Source organism: Macaca nemestrina, chromosome 2 (assembly GCF_043159975.1).
Source record: "Macaca nemestrina isolate mMacNem1 chromosome 2, mMacNem.hap1, whole genome shotgun sequence".
In the NCBI taxonomy this organism is placed as follows: domain Eukaryota; kingdom Metazoa; phylum Chordata; class Mammalia; order Primates; family Cercopithecidae; genus Macaca; species Macaca nemestrina.
Window position 1 is genome coordinate 122,318,430 of NC_092126.1, and position 21,602 is coordinate 122,340,031.

General features: G+C 37.6%; 1 protein-coding gene across 10 annotated transcripts in view; it reads right to left on the reverse strand.

Moving 5' to 3' along the window:
• The window catches only part of CFAP20DC (CFAP20 domain containing), a 297,123-nt gene that overhangs the window by 23,707 nt on the left and 251,814 nt on the right, over nucleotides 1-21,602 (reverse strand). The window contains exon 16 of one of the 10 annotated variants that reach the window (XR_011620118.1): nucleotides 4,113-4,168. The exons of 8 other annotated variants lie outside the window; for them this stretch is intronic. The gene's annotated coding sequence lies outside the window, so the exon portion shown is untranslated. Of the gene's footprint in view, nucleotides 1-4,112; nucleotides 4,169-21,602 lie in introns of those variants that run through there. One more of the 10 variants, XM_071091987.1, reaches the window with a different exon arrangement.

Genomic DNA, 21,602 nt, shown 5'->3' on the forward strand with positions numbered 1-21,602 from the left:
CACTTAGTAGATGTTTATCGAGCCCCTGTGCTGTTGCAGACTTCATGCTGGGTACTGAGGAGTAAGACATAGTTCCTGCCTTTAAGGAATTTGGTCTACTGGGAACAGGTCACTAGACCAACATTTATAAGAGAGTGAAGTAAGTGTTTGATAGAGGTAAGCCCAAGGAACCTCTTATAGTCAGGAGAATAGTTCAGGGAAGGCTTTCTAGCAAAAGTCATGAAAGGGTTATTCCTGAAGGATGAGAATGAGGCAGCCAGATAGTGAAGAGATGGAAGAATATTCTATAAGGAACAGCATGAATTACAGTAGAAAGGTGTGAGAGAGACCTTGGGGTACTCCTAGCAACTGTAGTCAGTTGTTGAAGAAGCAGGATGCTTAGATGGCAAACTAAGGAATTCTTACCTTATTATGAAGGCGCTGGGGACCTACTGAAGGATAGAAGAATCTTGGATTTGCATTTGAGAAAGCTCACAGTGGCAGTGGTGGGAGACTGAATTAATGGAGAATAAGAGAGGGACCAGGAAGGTCAGTTAGGAGCTTCTTGTTGTATACTTTAGGCAAAATAGAATAGTGTTATTTTGGGAATTTAGTACATAGGTGTTTGAAATCATTCTATGATAAAGACACATGCACACATATGTTTATTGTGGCACTATTAACAACAGCAAAGATTTGGAACCAACCCAAATGTTCATCAATGATAGATTGGATTAAGAAAATGTGGCACATATACACCACGGAATACTATGCAGCCATAAAAAAGCATGAGTTCATGTCCTTTGCAGGGACATGGATGAAGCTGGTAACCATCATTCTCAGCAAACTATCACAAGATCACAAAACCAAACACTGCATGTTCTCACTCATAAGTGGGAGTTGAACAATGAGAAAACATGGACACAGGGAGGGGAACATCACACACTGGGGCCTATTGGGGAGTCGGGGGCTAGGGGAGGGATAACATTAGGAGAAATACCTAATGTAGGTGACGGGTTGAAGGGTCCAGCAAACCACCATGGCATGTGTATACCTATGTAACAAACCTGCACGTTCTGCACATGTAACCCAGAACTTAAAAGTATAATTAAAAAAAACAAAAAGAAACAAACAAAAAACCAAAAACAAACAGACAAACAAAAAAGAAACATAGAACCTTCCCATTAACAATATCCATTTCCCAGTGTGTCAAAATAGCATTATAAGGGGATCAGAACATGCTACCCCCAAATATGCCATATTAGCATATTGATTTTGAGCTAAAGACCATTGGAAAACAGTAGATGCAAGAAGAGCTCTCTGATCTTCTACTTTCTCCCTAAAAACAGGGCATAAATTTCCTCTGAGAAGGACATTCTTCCTGTACCAGGAGAGGAGAACATTCTTATCTCCAGAGATGGGGAGGTAACACTGAGATGAATCTCTACGAACAAATCTTACTAAAACAACCCCTGTCTTCCGTTAGTTTTCCCCATACATTTCTTAATCACATCCCCACAATTTACCGCCCCTAGCCCAAACCCCTTTTCCTGTTGTCTTGTCACATCTCCACAATTTATCTCTCATTGTTATAATGGTATATAGTCTTCTGGGTCTAGCCCTTCTTTGAGTCTTAATTTCTTTTCTATGAAGACTTCCACGCACATGAAAAATTAAAATATTAACATCAAGTAAAATTTGCATGCTTTTCTCCTGTTAATTTTTCTTTTGTTAGTTTCACTCATGGGCCCCAGCCACAGAACCTAAGAAGGCAGAGAAAGTCTTTCCTCCCCTTCACAATGTACAGAAATTTCCAGAGAAGACATCTTGTTTTTGTCATTCTGTGAGAGTGGGGATCTTAAGTGATGGCAGTTTGCCTCAAGGGTCTTACACTCTAATAAGGAATATTTTAGATTCTTTTTATGTGTCTCATAAATAGTTATTCAGTGTCTTTGTGCCCAACACTGTGTTGGATATGCAAGGATACTGAACAAATACAAGGCATGGTCCCAGAAAAGTAGACACATATATGAATGTATAGGTCAAAAGAAAAGAAATATAAATGTCCCCCCAAAAACACAAAAATGCTTGAGCTTGTATATCATTACAGCAATACAAATTAAAATAATGATATACTATTGATACATAGTAGCTTAGTAAAAATTCTAACATTTGATAAAATAGGGTAAAATTAAGGAGATGGGACACAAACAGCATAAACTGCCAGAAGTGTAAATTGGTGAACAGTTTGGTAATATCTATCAAAATTATCTTTTGACCAAGTAATTCCACTGCTAGAAATTAACTGTAAACACATACTTGCCTAGCTTCATAAATATGTGCAAATGAAGATGTTTATTACGGCACTGTCTACAGTAACAAAGAGCTGGAAACCACCTAAATAAATGTCCATTACCAGGGAACTGACTGAATAAACTATGGTACATCCAAACAATGAAATAATATCTAGCAGCCAAAGTCGAATGTGGTCAATCTATCTGTACAAATTCAAAAAATTTTAAAAAGTTGTAGAAAAATACAGTCTTAACCTTTTTATACAGAAAAAATACATGTATAAAAATACATTTTCTAATATATGCGTAGAAAATTTCTGAAGAATGCCCAAGAAATTGTTAACCATAATCACATCTGACAGTAGAAACGTAGGGTTGGGTGTGGGAGGAGTAAGACTTATTTTTTACCTTCTGCTTTTCTACCCTGGTTGAATTTTTTTTACTCCTTTTTTTTTTAAGCAGTCTCTCACTTTAGGAGCTTCTAATTGGATGAGATCTATAAGAAAACCCTTCTGAAATATAGCTTCAAAATATCTTTATAAAGTATTTTAGGTGACAAGTGCTTATGAAACATAGGTGTTAGATTGGCCCCTTGACCAACTAAGAAGGAGAGAGTGAAATGGGTTTTCTTCCTCATACTCACTTGCATGGTCTAAATTGATCCTAGCAGCTTTCACCATTAAAAACATGAATTTGGCCACGTGCAGTGGCTCATGCCTGTAATCCCAGCACTTTGGGAGGCTGAGGCTGGAGGATCACTTATGCCCTGGAGTTCGAGACCATGGGAAGTATAGTGAGATCTCAACTCTACTAAAAAAAAAAAAAAAGGAAAAGAAAAGAAAAAAGAAAAAAAAGTAGTCCCTACTTGGGCTACTTGGGAGGCTAAAGTGGGAGAACTGCTTGAGCCTGGAGGGTCGAGGCTACAGTGAGCTACAATTGTGCCACTGCACTCCAGCTTGGGTGACAGAATGAGACCTGGTCTCAAAAATAAATAAATTTTTTTTTTTTTTTTTTTTTTTTTTTTTGAGACGGAGTCTTGCTCTGTCACCCAGGCTGGAGTGCAGTGGCCGGATCTCAGCTCACTGCAAGCTCCGCCTCCTGGGTTTATGCCATTCTCCTGCCTCAGCCTCCCGAGTAGCTGGGACTACAGGCGCCCGCCACCTCGCCCGGCTATTTTTTTGTATTTTTTAGTAGAGACGGGGTTTCACCGTGTTAGCCGGGATCGTCTCTCGATCTCCTGACCTCATGATCCGCCCATCTCGGCGTCCCAAAGTGCTGGGATTACAGGCTTGAGCCACCGCCCCCGGCCTCAAAAATAAATAAATTTTTAAAAAAGTAAACTCCAATAATGAAAGCTAAACATTTTAGGTCTTTGCAAATATTGCTCATGGTCCTGGAAATTGTCAAGTTTTCATTTGTATAAACAACAGTTGCTTTATCTAATGCTATAGATATGACTAAAACAAGTAGGTGCTAACTTTTTAATTTAATTTAATTTTTAAAAACACATCATTCAAGATCCTGATTTATTTTAAAAAAATGGTTCCTGTGCTGCTATCCGCAATGTCAGGTCTGTCTATTCAGTGATATAACTTGACAAAGAATGGTTACAATGGCAAAGTTGGAAGATGTTCTAGAATAGAGAGGCAGCCTAGCTAAAATCTCAGAGGAAACTCATAGACTTTTTCCATTTTAGGAAATATATTTACATGAGTTTGGGAAAAGTTTAATATTATGTTTTAATTTTCCTTTCAAATAATTTTTTTCTTTTTTTAGTTGCTGGAGGAAGAAAGGTCTAAACCTCATGGAAAACTGTACAGTGACTCACTTATCTTTTACCTTTCATTGGAGAAGAATCATTTCAGGGGTGAAAATTCTCAAGGAAGTCAGTTTATCTGCTCAAAACAGAAAAAACTAATCAAGCATTGTCTGATTAATTACAGACACTTGAAAAAAAAGTTATCAAGGCCTAAAGCTGTAATCAATTTAATCAACATGCAAAGAGCCAATCTATGGTTTTCTTGATTAACAAAGCTGAATGTTAAATAGCAAAGTGTGACATTGTAGTGCCATTAGCTCGAGCTACAAATTGAGCATTTTCCCTAAATATTCAAAATCAGGTCAGGATAAAGTGAACATTGTTTTTTACTTTATTTCTTATGATGAGGACCGTGGGTGTGAACATTTTAATTCTTCCCCTTGATATTCCCATGCAGGAAAAATACATTTTATTTAAGTAGTAGATATGGGTAGTAACTTCAAAATGCTTGCATAAAGGCACACACAAAAAATCAACTACCTGAGGCCGGGCGTGGTGGCTCAAGCCTGTAATCCCAGCACTTTGGGAGGCCGAGACGGGCGGATCACGAGGTCGGGAGATCGAGACCATCCTGGCTAACACGGTGAAACCCCGTCTCTACTAAAAAAATGCAAAAAACTAGCCGGGCGAGGTGGCGGGCGCCTGTAGTCCCAGCTACTCGGGAGGCTGAGGCAGGAGAATGGCGTGAACCCGGGAGGCGGAGCTTGCAGTGAGCTGAGATCCGGCCACTGCACTCCAGCCTGGGCGACAGAGCGAGACTCCGTCTCAAAAAAAAAAAAAAAAAAAATCAACTAACTGGAAAGATCACACAATAAAATAGAAGCACAAGAAAGTGATGTGAGATTTCTCAGTTTAGTGTCATCCTAGTTGGTTATGGAATTCATCAGGAAAAGACATGCCAGACACAAAGAGATGAAATGTCCTTATTAGATTTTTAAGATGTGAATGTGAAGTGCATCTATATAGTGTCTGATGAGCAAATCAGAAAATTCAATCTGCTTATTTTATTTGCATAAAGTCAATTTAAACGTCAAAATATCTAACACAAGACTAGTTTATTAATGGTGTGTTTCTCACTCTTAAAAATCACAGTTTTAGCTATAAAGTGATGGCTATATTTTGTGTAGCCAAACACTGTCTGGAGTTTTATCTGTTAAAACAGCAATTCTCAATCTTTTGAGGGTAAAGATCCATTCTTTTTTGTTCTTAAAATTTGGTAAAAGCACAAATAAATACTTGCTAACTAGGGTAAACCCAGACAATCTGAGACAGGTCTCAGTTAACTTAGAAGGTTTATGTTGCCAAGGTTGAGGATGTATGCCCATGACACAGCCTCAGGAAGTCCTGACGATGTGTGCCCAAGGTGGTCGGGGCACAGCTTGGTTTTATACATTTTAGGGCGACATGAGACATCAATCAATATGAGTAAGATGTATGTTGGTTCTGTCCAGAAAGGCGAGGACAACTTGAAGCAAGGAGGGGGGCTTTCAGGTCACAGGTAGGTGAGAGACAAATGGTTGCATTCTTTTGAGTTTCTGATAAGCTTTTCCAAAGTAGACAATCAGAATATGCATGTGTCTCAGTGAGCAGAGGGATGACTTTGAATAGAATGAGGCAGGTTTGCCCTAAGAAGTTTCCAGCTTGAATTTTCCTTAGTGATTTTGGGGGCTCAAGATATTTTCCTTTCACACTAGTGTGATTGCAACACACTAGTTAGCAAGTATTTATTTGCTAACTAACTACCACAAATAGTTTCATTATGAAAATATGTATATAACTCACCTAAAAATAAATGGGAAAGAATTCAAGTTGATCTTAATACTATTCATATTTACATATGTTTTCTTAAAGGGAAGTGGAAGGGAAGTAGAAAGAGAAGGGTATACATGGTATATAGTAGTCACTCAATAAATACTTATGAACTGTTAAAGCCTACTTGCTAGTTATATATTATGGCAACTATAATTTTGGTCAGTCTAACATACTTTTCCTCTCCCTTTTCTTTTTTTCCTGAGATGGAGTTTTGCTCTTGTTGCCCAGGCTGGAGTGCAATGGTGCGATCTCGCCTCACCGCAACCTCCGCCTCCTGGGTTCAAGTGATTCTCCTGCCTCAGTCTCCTGAGTAGCTGGGATTACAGGCATGCGCTAGCATGCCTGGCTAATTTTGCATTTTTAGTAGAGATGGGGTTTCTCCATGTTGGTCAGGCTGGTCTTGAACTCCTGACCTCAGGTGATCCGCCTGCCTCGGCCTCCCAAAGTACTGGGATTACAGACGTGAGCCACTGCTCCCGGCCTTCCTCTCCCTTTTCTGAGAACTTAGCACTTTTTTCCTATGAGCAACTCATTTCATGTGGTTTGAGGGGCTAAGCCTCCCTTAACTCCCAATATGGGGGTGAGCATGAGACCCAAGCTGGGCAACAGTCCACTCTTGGAATTTTGCTGGTTTTATAAGTAGTGAGCATAATGCTGTGGGAGGCCAGAATATGCCACTCCCAAATATGCCTTTTTAGCACAGAGATTGTTGAGCTAAAGATAGTTATGAAGACACAGATGCAAGAAAACTCTCTGTCCTCTATTTGCCTAAAAGTAGGAGATAGATTAATAAAGATAAAAGGTATATTGGTCCCTCTTCTACCAGGGAGGACAAAGGTTAACCACAGAAGACAACGTGAGTCCCTTATAGGCCTGAAGATGGCACCAGAGGAATCGACATGAACAAGCTTGACTCACTGGCCTTTATCTGCCATTTATTTGCCTTCCTACAAATTGCTGCCCTTAGAGACTTAAACCCTTTTCCTTTTTCTTGTCACTTCTTTAAAAATTTACTGTTCTTGTTGAAGATAATATATAAGCTAGAATTCAAAGCCACTTCTTTGAGACCTACTCATTTTCCCGGTATCTCGTATGTATTACATACATATTTGAAAATATACATGCTAATTAACTGTTTTTCTCCTGGGAATCTGTTTTATGTTACAAGAGTTCATTCCAACTAAGAACTTATGAGGATTGAGGGAAAAAATTATTTTTCCTCTGTTACAATGCAAACAGGAACTGTGTAGAGGCCTGGTTAGAAAAAAGGCAACAGAAAGAACAGTAAAGAGATGAAGAGACAGTCCTTTCACCATTTGAGGTCTGGGATTCAATCTTGCCTGCAGATCAACCTCTGGACTCATCCACTGTGGGAGTGTGAAAGGAAAACAAATCTTGGGACCCCAAATCACTAAGCCAAAGGGAAGAGCCAACCTCGGAACTGCTTAGGGCAAACCTGGCTCCCATTCTATTCCTAAGAAAGAGAGCTACTAAGATTAAAAACAAACAACAACAACAACAACAAAAAACACTAGTTACATACCTCCCTCACAAAGAATTTCCTTGTGGATAAAGAACAGACAGAACTCAAAGTCATTCCTCTGTTCACTGAGATGAATGCATATCTAATTGCTTCCTTTGGAAAGGTTCATCAGAGACTCAAAAGAATGCCATCATTTGTCTCTTACCTACCTATGACCTGGAAGCCCCCTCCCTGCTTTGAGTTGTCTTTCCTTTTTGGACGCAGCCAATGTACATCTTACACGTATTGACTGATGTCTCAAGTCTCTCTAAAATGTACACAACCAAGCTATGCCCCGAACACCTTGGGCACACGTTGTCAGGACCTCCTGAGGCTGTGTCACAGGCGTGCATCATTAACTTTGGCAAAATAAACTTCCTAAATTGACTGAGACCTGTTTCAGATATTTGGGTTCCACAGGAGCCTATAAACGTGTGATTTGTAACTAACAGGCTCCTCACTCATGTCAAAGTGTGCACAAGTGAATGATATCTATTGAATATATTTTCCCAACAGAAAAACAAAGGCTAAGAAAAACTGTATGAATTTACAATATTTCTCAAGAGGTCCTTTAGAATCTCTACATTTCTATAGGCCATACTTAAATATTATCTTGTTCTGGGAGTCTGGAGTGGCTTCCTAATGTGGGGAAAAAGTAAGTGGGAGGCCCCCACTGGTCCATAATCCTGCCACAGACTCCTATAATCCTAGCCACACTAAGTCCTAAGGAGCTGCAGCATGGTGCCATTTCGAGAGCGTTACCCTCACTGAACTGTGTCCTACTCTGCCACTGGGGCTGAGGTGCCACAGGTAGTAATCCCATATCCTGCCTCTAGCAGAGGTATGGTTGTGAATTTTCATGTGCCCCAAGGACAAATTCCACTGCTCATGACCTGGACTGCTGCTGCTACAGGTTTCCCAGCTGCCATCCTAATGGCTGCTTCCAGAGAAAGCAACCCCAGCCTGCTTAGTAGTAGGACCAAGGTGCAGCCAGTGGCCTGAGGATCACCTAGTCCCTGTCCACCACAGTCAAGCGCCTGCATGCATCACTGTGGAGGGCCTGAGGGCAGATCTTCCCAGCCTGGCTTTACACTCCCAGGTACCTGAGCACACTGTCTAGGGGGCCGGGAATTATCCAGCCCAGTCCATCACTAGAGGAACGTGGGTACTCCTCTTGGGGTGTGAGGTGGGGCCTTCTCTACCTGCTGCTACCATAACAGCTGGCACCCACCTGCATGCCACCTGCAGATATGGGGAATGACTCCTGCTCAACCCCTTGAAGCTACTGCCAACACCAGTGTGGACCACTTGGGTCCCAGAGAGTTGTTCTACCACTGCTACTACCATCACCTATGCCAGAGTCACTGCCCAGGAACTTGAGAACCTGCACACCCACCTGATCCCCTGCTTCTATTTCTGGCACCCAAGTAAGCCACTTAGAGGCCCAAGAATTGGCCTGCCTGGAACCACTAACACAGGATCCAGTGTATGCTGCTCTGGGACCCAAGTACAGGCATGGTCAGCCTACTGCTGCCACCATTGAGGTCTGGTGACTGGCTCACCTGGCATACCAGTTCCTAGCAAAACTTCACTAAGGCTTCACTAACAAACATACCTTAAGCCACTGAGTAAATAATAGACACCACTGACACTGTTTATAGCCAAAGATATCATACAGGGACTACACTACGGCATGCACCCAGAATCAAAACCAAGTGTCCTACCCAACCAACACCAAAGATACATCTTCAGGAAAAATTTCTCCCCAATAAAAACATATTCAAATAATTGGAAGAAGTGACAGTTACACCAGATGGGCAGATAATCAATGTTAGGATCCAGGAAACATAAAAAAGTAAAGAAATATGACAACTCCATAGGAACACAATAATAATTCAGCAACAGATCACAATCAAAAAGAAATTCATAAAGTCCTGGAAACAGAATTCAAAATACTGATACTAAAGACGCTTAATGAGATACAAGAGAATTCTGAAAAGCAATACAAAAATGTCAGAAAAACAATTCAGGATATAAGTGAGAAATTTACCAAAGAGACAGATATCATAAAAAAGAACCAAACACATATAAACTAAAAATAAAGGGAAGGATAAGGATATTCCATGCAAATGGAAACAAAAGGTGAGCAGGAGTAACTATGCTTATATCAAATAGAATAGACTTTAAGCAAAATACTAAAAGAAGACAAACAAGGTCACTGTAATGGTAAAAGGATCAATTCAGCTAGAGGATATAACCATCTAAACATCTGCGCACCCAATATCAGAGCACACAGATATATAAAGCAAATATTATCAGAGCAAAAATTCTGGAACTAAAAAATCCACTGAATGAAATAGAAAATACATTTGAAAGCTTCAGCAACACACTAGATCAAGCAGAAGAATCTCAGAACTGAAAGATAGCTATTTTGAAATAACCAAGTCTGACAAAAATAAAAAAGAATAAAAAAGGAGGAAAACATTCACGACTTATAGGACACCATAAAGTGACCAAATATTTGAATTTTGGGTGTCCCAGAAGGTGAAGAGAAAACGAAAGGGTTAGAAAAATCTATTTAGCAATATGATAATGGAAAAATTCCAAATTCTAGCAAGAGATTCAGATATTCAGATACAAGTTCAGAGATCCCCAAACAGATATAATTCAAAAAGTTCTCCCCAGCACATTATAGTCAAAAACGTCAAAAATCAAAAACAAAGAGAGAATTATAAAACCAGCAAGATAAATGCATCTAGTCATTTATAAGGGAACCCTTATCAGACTAACGGTGGATTTCTCAGCAGAAACTTTACAGACCAGGAGAGAATGGGATGATATATTCAAAGAGTTGAAAGATTTTAAAAAACTGTCAGCCAAGGATACTATATCCAGCAAAATATCCTCCATAAATGAGAGAAGTAAAATCTTTCTCAGACAAGCAAAAGCTGAGGGAATTTGTCACCACTACACCAGCCCTACAAGCAATGCTTAAGGAAGTCTCACACCTGGAAGTGAAAGAACAATTACTATTGTCATGAAAACACACAAAAATATAAAAAACACTGGTAGGGTAAACAAATAAGATAAAATGTTATGATTACAGAATATCACCAAGCCACAATGGTAAATAGTAACAGCAAAATAAAGGAATAAAGGATATGTAAAACAATGGGAAATCAAATAATGAAATAACAGAAATAAGCCCACATGTGTCAGTAATAACCTTGAATGTGAATGAATTAATCTTTCCATTTAAAAGGTATAGACTGGCTGAAGGAATAAAAAACAAGATTCAAGTATATGCTGCCCACAAGAATCTCATCTGTAAAGAAACATATAGACTGAAAATAAAGGGATGAAAAAGGATATTCCACTCAAATGGAAGCCAAAAGTAAGCAGGATTAGCTATGGTTATATCACACAGAACAGATTTTAAGTTAAAAACACTAAAAAGAGGCCAGGCGCCGTGGGTCAAGCCTGTAATCCCAGTACTTTGGGAGGCCGAGATGGGCGGATCACGAGGTCAGGAGATCGAGACCATGCTGGCTAACACGGTGAAACCCCGTCTCTACTAAAAAAAAAATACAAAAAAAAAAACCTAGCTGGGCGAGGTGGCGGGCGACTGTAGTCCCAGCTACTCGGGAGGCTGAGGCAGGAGAATGGCATAAACCTGGGAGGCAGAGGTTGCAGTGAGCTGAGATCCGGCCACTGCACTCCAGCCTGGGCAACAGAGCGAGACTCCGTCTCAAAACAAAACAAAACAAAACAAAACAAAAAACACTAAAAAGAGACAAATGAGATAATTATGTAATGATAAAAGTAAGTTAGAAGATATAACTATCTAAACATATATGCAGCCAACATCAGAACATCTAGATATGTAAAGCAAATATTACTAGATCTAAAGGGAGAGATAGACTCCAATATAATAACAGCTGGGAATTTCAACACCCCACTCCCAGCATTAGTCAGATCATCTGCACAGAAAATTAACAACAACAACAACAAAAACCACTGGATTTGAATGACACATTAGACCAAATGAACCTAACGGAAATTTACAGAACATTTCATTCAACAGCTACAGAATAGATATCCTTCAAATCAGCACACACAACATTCTCCAGGATAGAATATATGTTAGAATACAAAATGAGTGTCAATGCATTTAAAAACATCAAAATCTTATTAAGTATCTTCTCAGACAACAATAGAGTAAACTTAGAAATCAATAATAAGAGGAACTCTGGAAACTGTACAAATACATGGGATTAAACAACATACTCTTGAATGACCACTGGATCAAAGAAAAAATTATAGAGGAAATAAAACATTTCTTAAAACAAACAAAATAAAAACACAATGTACCAAAACCTATGGAATACAGTGAAAGTGGTGCTAAGAGAGAAGTTTAGAGCAATAAACATCTACATCAAAAAAGTAGCAAATAAAATAAAAGTAGATTTTAAACAAACAATCTAATGATGCACTTTAAGGAACTAGAAAAGCAAGAACAAACCAAATCTAAAATTAATACAAGGAAAGAAATAATAAAGAGAAAAACTAAATGAACTAGATGCTAAAAAATAAAAAGGATCAACAAAACAAAAAGTTGGCTTTTTGAAAAGATAAAATTGATAAACCACTTGCTACACTAGCCAAAAAAAGAGAGAGAGAGAGAGAGAGAGAGAGAGAACACCCAAATAAACAAAATAAGAAATGAAACAGAAGATATTACAATTGTTACCATGGAAATGCAAAAGAACATTAGAGAATATTATGAACAATTAAACACTAACAAAGTAGAAAACCTAGAGGAAATGGATAAATTCCTAAACACATATAACCTATCAAGATTAAATCAAGAAGAAACAGAAACCTGAACAGAACAATAACAAGTTATGAGATTGAATCAGTAATAAAAAGTCTACCAATGAAGGAAAGTCCAGTACCAGATGGCTTCACTGCCAAATTCCACCACGCTTTCAAAGAACATGAATTCTTCCAACTATCCCAAAAATTGGAAGAGGAGAGAATTCTCCCTGACTCATTCTATGAGGCCAGCATCACCTTGATACCAAAATCAGACAATGACATAACAAAGAAAAGAAAACTAGAGGCAAATATCCCTGATGAATGTCGATGCAAAAATTCTCAACTCAATATTGGCAAACTGAATCCAACAGTATATTGAAAAAATTAATACATGAAGATCAAGCGGGATTTATCCTAGGGATGCAAGGATCAACATATGCAAATCAGTAAATGTGATACATCACATTAACAGAATGAAGAACTGATCTATGAAGAATGAAGGTTTCTAATCATCTCAACAGATGCAGAAGTAGCATTTGACAAAATTCAACATCCCTTCATGATAAAAACAACAAACTAGGCATAGAAATAATATACTTCAAAATAATAAAGGCCATATATGACACACCCAGAGCTAACATCATACTGAATAGGGAAAAGCTGGAAGCCTTTCCCCTAAGAACTGGAACAAGACAAGGATGCCCACTTTTACCACTCCTGTTCAACATAACATTGGAAGTCCTAGCCAGAGTAATCAGGCAAAAGGAAAAAACAAAGCCATCTAAATTGGAAAAGTATAAGTCAAATTGTTCCTGTTTGCTGATGATATAATCTTATCTCTAGAAAAACCTACCTAAAGACTCCACAAAAACTCTTAGATCTGATAAATTCAGTAAAGCTGAAGGATACAAAGTCAACATACAAATATTAGTAACATTTCTATACACCAATAATGAACTAGCTAAGAAATAAGAAAGCAATTCCATTTACAAGAGCTACAAAAATATCTGGGAATAAATTTAACTAAGGACGTGAAGAATTTCTATAAGGAAAACTACAAAACACTGATGAAAGAAATTGAAAAGGACATAAATGAATGGAAAGACAGCTCATGGTCATGGATTGGAAGAATTAATATTATTAAAATGACTGTAATGCCAAAAGCCATCTACAGATTCAGTGCAATCTCTATCAAAATGCCAATGTCATTTTTCACAAAAAGAAAAAAATCCTAAAGTTTGTATTCAGCCACGTAAGAACCTGAATAGCAAAATAAATTTTGAGGAAAAAAAAAAAAAAAAAAAAAAGCAAAGCTGTGAGGCATCATACTACCTGACTTCAAAATATATTACAAGGCTATAGCAACCAAATAGCATGGTATTGGTATAAAAAGAGACACACAGACCAATGGAACAGAAAAGATAATCCAGAAATAAATCCATATATTTAATAGTCAACTGATTTCCAACAAAGATGCCAAGAACACACATTCCAGAAAGGACACCGCCTTCAATAAGTGGTGCTGGGAAAACTGGATATTCATATGCAGAAGAATAAAACTAGAGGCCTATTTCTCATCATAAACAAAAATCAACCCAAGATGCATTAAAGACTTAAATCTAAGACCTGAAAACATAAAACTGGTAGAAAAAAAAACAGGAAAAACACCTCAAGACACTGGTATAGGCAAAAATGTTATGGCCAAGACCTCAAAAGCACAAACAAAAACAAAAATAGATAAATAGGACTATATTAAATAAAAAAAGCTTCTGCACGGCAAAACAGAAGAACAAAAACCAACCAACCAACCATTTGACCCAGCAGTCCCATTACTGGGTATATATCCAAAAGAAAACAAACCATTCTGCCAAAAAGCAAGAAACAAAAAACAGAAAACAAGAGTGAAAGAGACAACCCATTGAATGAAAGAAAAGAAAACTATTTGCTAACTACTCATCTGACAACAGAATAATATCCAGAATATACAAAGAATGCAGCAAGAAGAAACCAAATAATCCCATTAAAACATGTGCAAAAAACATGGATATTTTTCAAAAGAAGACATACAGATGGCCAACAGGTACATGAAAAAGTACTGAACATCAGTAATCATCAGGGAAATGTAAATCAAAACCACAATGAGATATCATCTGACCCCAGTCAGAATGGCTATTACTAAAAAAAAAAAAAAAAAACCCAAAAAACATGATGACAAGGATGTGGAGAAAGGGTATTCCTTATTTTTTCAACTTTTCTTTTAGATTCAAGGGATACATGTGCAGATTTGTTATGTGGGTATATTGTGTGATGCTGAGGTTTGGGGTATGAATGATCCCATTATGCAGGTACTGAGCATAGTACCCAATAGTTCTTTAAACCCTTGCCTCCTTCCCTGCCTTCTACCACTAGGGGTCCCCAGTTTCTATTGTTGCCTTTTTTTTTCTTTAGACAGCGTTTTACTCTGTTGCCCAGGCTGATGTGCAGCAGCAGCGTGATCTTGTTGCCATTTTTATGTCCATGAGTATCCAATGTTTAATGCCCACTTACAAGTGAGAACATATGGTACTGTGGTTTTCTATTCCTGGGTTAATTTGCTTAGGATAATGATCTCCAGCTGCATCCATGTTGCTAAAAAGGACATGATTTCATTTTTTTTTATGGCTGCACAGTATTCCATCATGTATATGTACCATACATTTCATGAAAGACTATAGCAACAATAGAAACTGAGGACTACTATAGGTAGAAGGAAGGGAGGGAGGCAAGGGTTAAAAAAAACTATTGGGTTCTATGCTCACTATCTGCATAATGGAATCATTCGTACCCCAAACCTCAGCATCATGCAATATACCCATGTAACAAATCTGCATGTGTATATCCTCTGAATCTAAAATAAAAGCCATAAGAAGGAATAAGATAATTTTCTTTATTCAGTCTACTGTTCATGGACACCTAGGATGACTCCATGTATTTGCTATTGTGAATAGTGCTGTGATGAACATGAGAGTGCATGTGTCTTTTTGGTAGAATGGTTGTTTTCTTTTGGATACAAACCCAGTAATGGGACTGCTGGGTCAAATGGTAGTTCTGTTTTAAATTCCTTGAGAAATGTCCAAATTGCTTTCCACAGTCTCTGAACTAATTTATATTCCCACCAAAAGTATAAAAACTTTCTGAAAAGGGAACTCTTATAAACTGTTGATAGTAATGTAAATTAGTACAGCCACTATGGAAAGCAGTATGAGAGATTTCTCAAAAAGCTAAAAACAGAACTACCATTCGATCCAGCAGTCCAACGACTGGTTATTTATCCAAAGGAAAAGAAATCAGTATATCAAAGGGATACCTGCACTTACCTGTTTACTGCAGCACTATTCACAATAGCAAAGATATGGAATCAACCTAAGTGTCCATCAGCGAATGAATGGATAAAGAAAATATGGTATACATACCCAATATACTATTGTTCACTTTTATGGCTGAATGCTATTATTGTCTTTGCAGCAACATGGATGGGACCAGAGGTTGTTATGTTAAGTGAAATAAACCAAGCACAGAAAGACAAATACCTCATGTTCTCACTCATATGTGAGAGTTTAAAAAGTGGATCTCATGGAGGTAGAGAGTAGAATGATAGATACCAGAGGCTGGGAAGGCTGTGTGGGTGGGAGTGGGGATGAAGACAGGTTTGTTAATGGGTATAAACATACAATTAGATAGAAGGTATAAATTCTAAAGTTTGACAGCAGAGTAAGGTAATTATATTTAGCAAAAAGGTATATGTCAAAGTAGCTAGAAGGGAGGACTTGAAATGATACCAATACATAGAAGTGATAAATATTCAAGATGGATACCCCAAATATCCTGTGTTCATCATCACGCATTCTGTACATGTAACAAACTATCATATGTACTCCATAAATGTAAAATATTATGTATCAGTTTAAAACAGAAACTGATACCCAACGGAAGGATATGCATAGAATAAAGACTTCTCATCTCACAAAAACATAGTATCATTGAAGATGCAGGGGAAGTAACTGCCTCCCTCCCATAACAGGTTGGCTTCATGTGGAAGGAAACCAAAATATGTCCCCCCAAAATATGCCTCCTTGACCTAAAAGTTGTTTTGAAGTCAAAGGCAATTAAGAAGAAGCAAGCACAGGAAAAACTCTCTCTACTTTCCCCCTTACCTGCCTAAAGACAGGGTATCAAGTCTCCTTTACTGGAGACAACTCTAGACTTTTAGGAGCTCAGAGATGGCCGCAGAGGAATCTGCAAGGAAACCTCGCTCCATTAGTTTCCTCCCATATATTTACCTTCTCACAGTTTCTGGCCCTTGGAAGCCGAAAACTGCTTACATTTGTCCTGTTGTTTATCCACAAACGTACTGTTCTTTGTGAAAGATGTTACGTAAGCCAGAGTTCTAAGCCACTGCTTTGAGTTACTTTTCATCGAGGTTTCTCCCACAGGATGTGTGGTGCAAGTGTTAATAAACTTGTTTTTCTCTTGCTAATCTTTCTTTTATTATAGGGTCCATCCCAACTAACAGCTCATGCAGGTTGTGGAAAATTATATTTCCTCCGTGGTGATATCTTTGAAAACATTAAGAAAATTACTTGAATGCCTGCTCTATCCCACTTTATACTTGTGTTCTAGGTATTGACAAGAGTGGTATCAAAAACACTGAGTCTCTGCTCCCATGGAGTTTATGATCCAGAGGTGGAGGCAGACAGTAAATACAGTAGTCCCTCCTTGTCCTCGGTTTTATTTTCTGTGGTTTTAGCTATCTGAGGTCAACCATGGTCCAACAATATTAAATGGAAAATTCCAGCAATTTTCCATTTATAAATTCATAAATTTCATTTATAAATTCATATAAAACAATTCATAAATTTAATTATAAATTAATTTATAAATTTCATTTATAAATTTTTATAAAACAATTCATAAATTTTAAATCTAGTACTGTTCTGAGTTTGTGAAATCTTGTGCTGTCCCTGTCTGTCCTGTCCCAGACATGAATCCCTTTTCTGGTGTATCCACACCCATTGGTTTCTTAGTAGCCGTCTCCGTTATCAGATCGACTGTGATAGTATCACAGTGCTTGTGTTCAAGTAACTCTTATTTTACTTAATAATAGCCCCAAAGAGCAAGAATAGTGATGCTGACAATTAAGATATGCCAAAGAGAAGCTTCAAAGTGTTTCCTTTAAGTAAAAACTGCAAAAGTTCCTGACTTGATAAGGAAAGAAAAAAATCATATACTGAGGTTGCTAAGATCTATGGTAAGAATAAATCTTCTGTGAAGTTATGAACAGTATATTGCTATAATTATTCTATTTTATTATTAGTTACTCTTGTTAATATCTTACTGTGTCAATTTATAAATTAAACTTTATCACAAGTATGCATATATAGAAAAAATATAGCATATATAGGGTTTGGTACTATCTGTCGTTTTAGGCATCCACTGGAGTCTTGGAATGTACCCCCTGTAGATAAGAGGGGGCATTACTTTAAATATACAAAGAAATAATATTATTTCAGATAGCAAACAGTGCTATAAAAATATAAAAGTAATTTTAAAAATAAAAAGATTTGATGCGTATTTCTAATTAACAGCTCTAGCACAGAGTAAGGCTGATACAAGATTTCATAAAAACTCCAACTCATTGTGTTAATTAGTTCAACCATTGTGGAGGACAGTGTGGCGATTCCTCAAGGATCTAGAACCAGAAATACCATTTGACCCAGCAATCCCATTACTGGGTATATACCCAAAGGATTATAAATCATTCTACTATAAAGACACATGCACACATATGTTTATTGCAGCACTATTTACAATAGCAAAGACTTGGAACCAACTCAAATGTCCATCAATGATAGATTAAAGAAAATGTGGCACATATACACCATGGAATACTACGCAGCCATAAAAATGGATGAGTTCATGTCCTTTGCAGGGACATGGATGAAGCTGGAAACCATCATTCTCAGCAAATTAACAAAAGCAAATTAACAGGAAACCAAACACTGCATGTTCTCACTCACAAGTGGGAGTTGAACAATGAGAACATACAGACACAGGGAGGGGAACATCACACATGGGGGCCTGTCAGCCTCCAGGCCCTAGGGGGCTAGGGGAGGGATAGCATTGGGAGAAATACCTAATGTAGATGATGGATTGATAGGTGCAGCAGACCACCATGGCATGTGTATGCCTATGCAACAAACCTGCACGTTCTGCACATGTATCCCAGAACTTGAAGTATAATTAAAAAAAAAAAAAAGGAAAAAAAAAAGAAAGAAGAAGAAAACCCTAAAAAACAAAACAAAACAAAACGAAACTCCAACTCATTGCATACAGACAGATTCTAAGCACGCAGTGAGAAAAGGAACCACAGCATGGTCAGTTTGGGGCCGTCTATTGGAGATGGATGTTTCTAATAAAATGGGCCCCTCAGATGAACAAATTAAATTCACATTTAAACCATGGTTACCAGGGAAATCCTATTGGTGAGAATCCACAGACATTTCTGAGCTTCTAATGTGGACATCACTGTATGAGAAGTAACGGGGAACAAATCAACGAGAACAATTTCTTACCTTTAAATTATCCCCTCAACTTCTAGCATGACTTTCCTAAATCTCAGCAAGACTTGGCTGGTCACAAAATGGGATGCTAACATATTCCCATGCTGCATATCCGGATGAACACGTGGCTAGGCTGGGATTGTAGCAACAGCAATGACTACCACCACCACAGTGGAAAACACCTTGACAATCCAATGTGGAACTGTATATTAGACACACATTTAGGGCACTAATCTAGTATATAAATTGCACAGTTTTTAATCTCAGCTTAAACTTCCTTTTAGCCTTGCGACCTTTGAGCCAAACTCTGTGTCTCTGTTTCCACATCTGGAATATGGGAATAAGAGAACTGACCCTACTGGGGTGTGGCAGGGATTAAATAAACTACAGTCATCTCTCAGTAGGAGCAGGGATTAGGTTTCATTTCCTCCTCCCCACATGTACCAAAATCCTCAAGTTGGCCATGCAGAACCCACGTTCTGAAAAATGGGTTGGAAAAAATTTGTATCATAATCTGTAAGTGAACCCATACAGCTCAAACCCATGTTGTCCAAGGGTCAACTGTAACATAAAATGAGTAAACTCCATACAGTGCCACACAGTAAAACTCACCACCCAATAATAGCATTAGTAGTTATTATTGTTTAAAATTACAGAAAAAATTCACTTCCAAGCAACTTTATATAACACCTTTTAGAGAGTTATAAGGCAACTGTAGGTTAAATGCTTTGTAACTAAGTCATTAGCAAATCAAGAGCAAAAAAACTTTGCAGCCTTTTCTAACTTTAAGGAGAGAATAATTGCCTTAAAATTAGAATACAAAATAAAACCATCTAAATCTTTCTGTGGAATGATGGGACTTAATGGTGCAGAAAGAGTAGGTTGGATTTAATTTAGTGCTTTAATTTGGCTCTCTGGGCTTTTGTAAAGAATAACTAACTACTAGGTATCATTTTCATTATTGTGTCAGATTATCAGATACCTCATTTATGTACTGATTTCCATTTTCTTTTCAAAGTTTTGTTATACCTTTCTGTTCAGAAGTCAAATAAAACAATGATATGCTAAAAAGGCTCTGTGAGGTGAATGACAATTCAATTTCCCCCAGTGTTGGCTGACTGCATGAGAAAATAAGGAACTGGAGCAAGTTGACAGGATCTTTAGTTGCCTAGATTTATTTCCCAACATTTTCAGGGTGTGTTAATTGTAACATTTCAGTTAATGAAAAATATTGTGATTAAACACTGATATGGGTGATAAATGGACTTTTGAACAGATATGATGGTAAAATGCTATTTTAAAAACATTGGGAGGAAATAATAAAAACTCTTTTGTTGATTGGACCATTATTGTGAGTAAATTAGGCTTCCCAGGAAGGCAATAATTTTTTCAAATCACCAGGCTACCATCATCATAATTATTCATGGTGTTGCTGAGCTGTTATTCCACTTAAATATAGTCTCATTCTACAGAAAACTTATATAAATTATAAAAAAGGTAGAAACGTTAAAATATCAGAAGGAGCAAACTGACTATTTTAGACTAAGAATTATACCAATTATCCTTATTAATAATTATGCTAATTATTCTTATTAATATTGATGTGTAATGTAAACATAGAAAAATGCAAAAATCATAGCCGTATGGCTCAATGAATGATCCGACAGTGAGCCATAACCACCACCTGGGTCAAGAGGTAAAAGCTTCCCTTCCTTTTTTTCTAATCATTACACTCTCTTCTCCTTACAAGTGAGCCTAGTGACTTCTAACACCATGGCTCAGTTTGTCCGTTTTTGAATTCCATATGAATGGAATCATACAATATGTATTTATTCTCAGTTGTGTAGCTTTGATATGGACAGGAGACAGGGAAATACTGGGTAGAAGAGGGTGGTTCCCTGGCAAAGGCCTGGAAATCTGTGGCCTTAAATGGGAACAGGCATTCCTGTTTTCTTGCCCAAAAGTTGCCATTTGGCCTGCCACGTCCCCTATCATGTACCATATAAACCCCAAACCCCAGGTTCCATGAGCAAATGAACAGAAGAGCAGAAGAGCGGCAGAGAAGGAGAGAAGTAGTGGTGAAAAGGACATGTGGATGCATGGAGGCTACTTAGAAGGCTATAGCAATATTCCAGGCTGTCTTCTGCTGCACTGAGTCTGCTTCCCTGGCAGAGATGTGTAAAGTTTGAAGAGATGCTGGTTAAATCATCTCCCTGATCCCATCAAACCCTTTAAGATTCTCTGATTCTGTTAAAGTATGATTGTTTTTTGAAAAATTATTCATAATATTACTATTAATATCCTTACCAATACTATCATCACTTTCTACCACTTAATAAAAATACATATGCCAGGCCCTATGCAAAACATGTTATGAGTGTTATTTCATTTAATCTTTGCAATAACACTTTAAGGTGGGTAGTAAAATACAATCCCTATTTTTAGATAACTTAATTGGGGCTTGGAGAGGTTAACTAATGTCATAAGGATATAAACCCATCCTTTTGATTCCAGAGACAGTTTTTTAAACTAGTGCATTATACCACCTCATGAAACCCTTTATTCTACTAGAAGCCAATTAATCTCATACTGAGCTGAATAGTTTAACCAATTTTTAACATTCAAATATGAAAATATATGAAATGCCGTATTTCCAATGACAACATGTATTCAATGTCAAAATTAGTAACTGTGTCAGTCAGAATAAGGGTACTTTATGCTTGATAACAAAAAAACCCTCAAATCTCAGTGACTTAAAA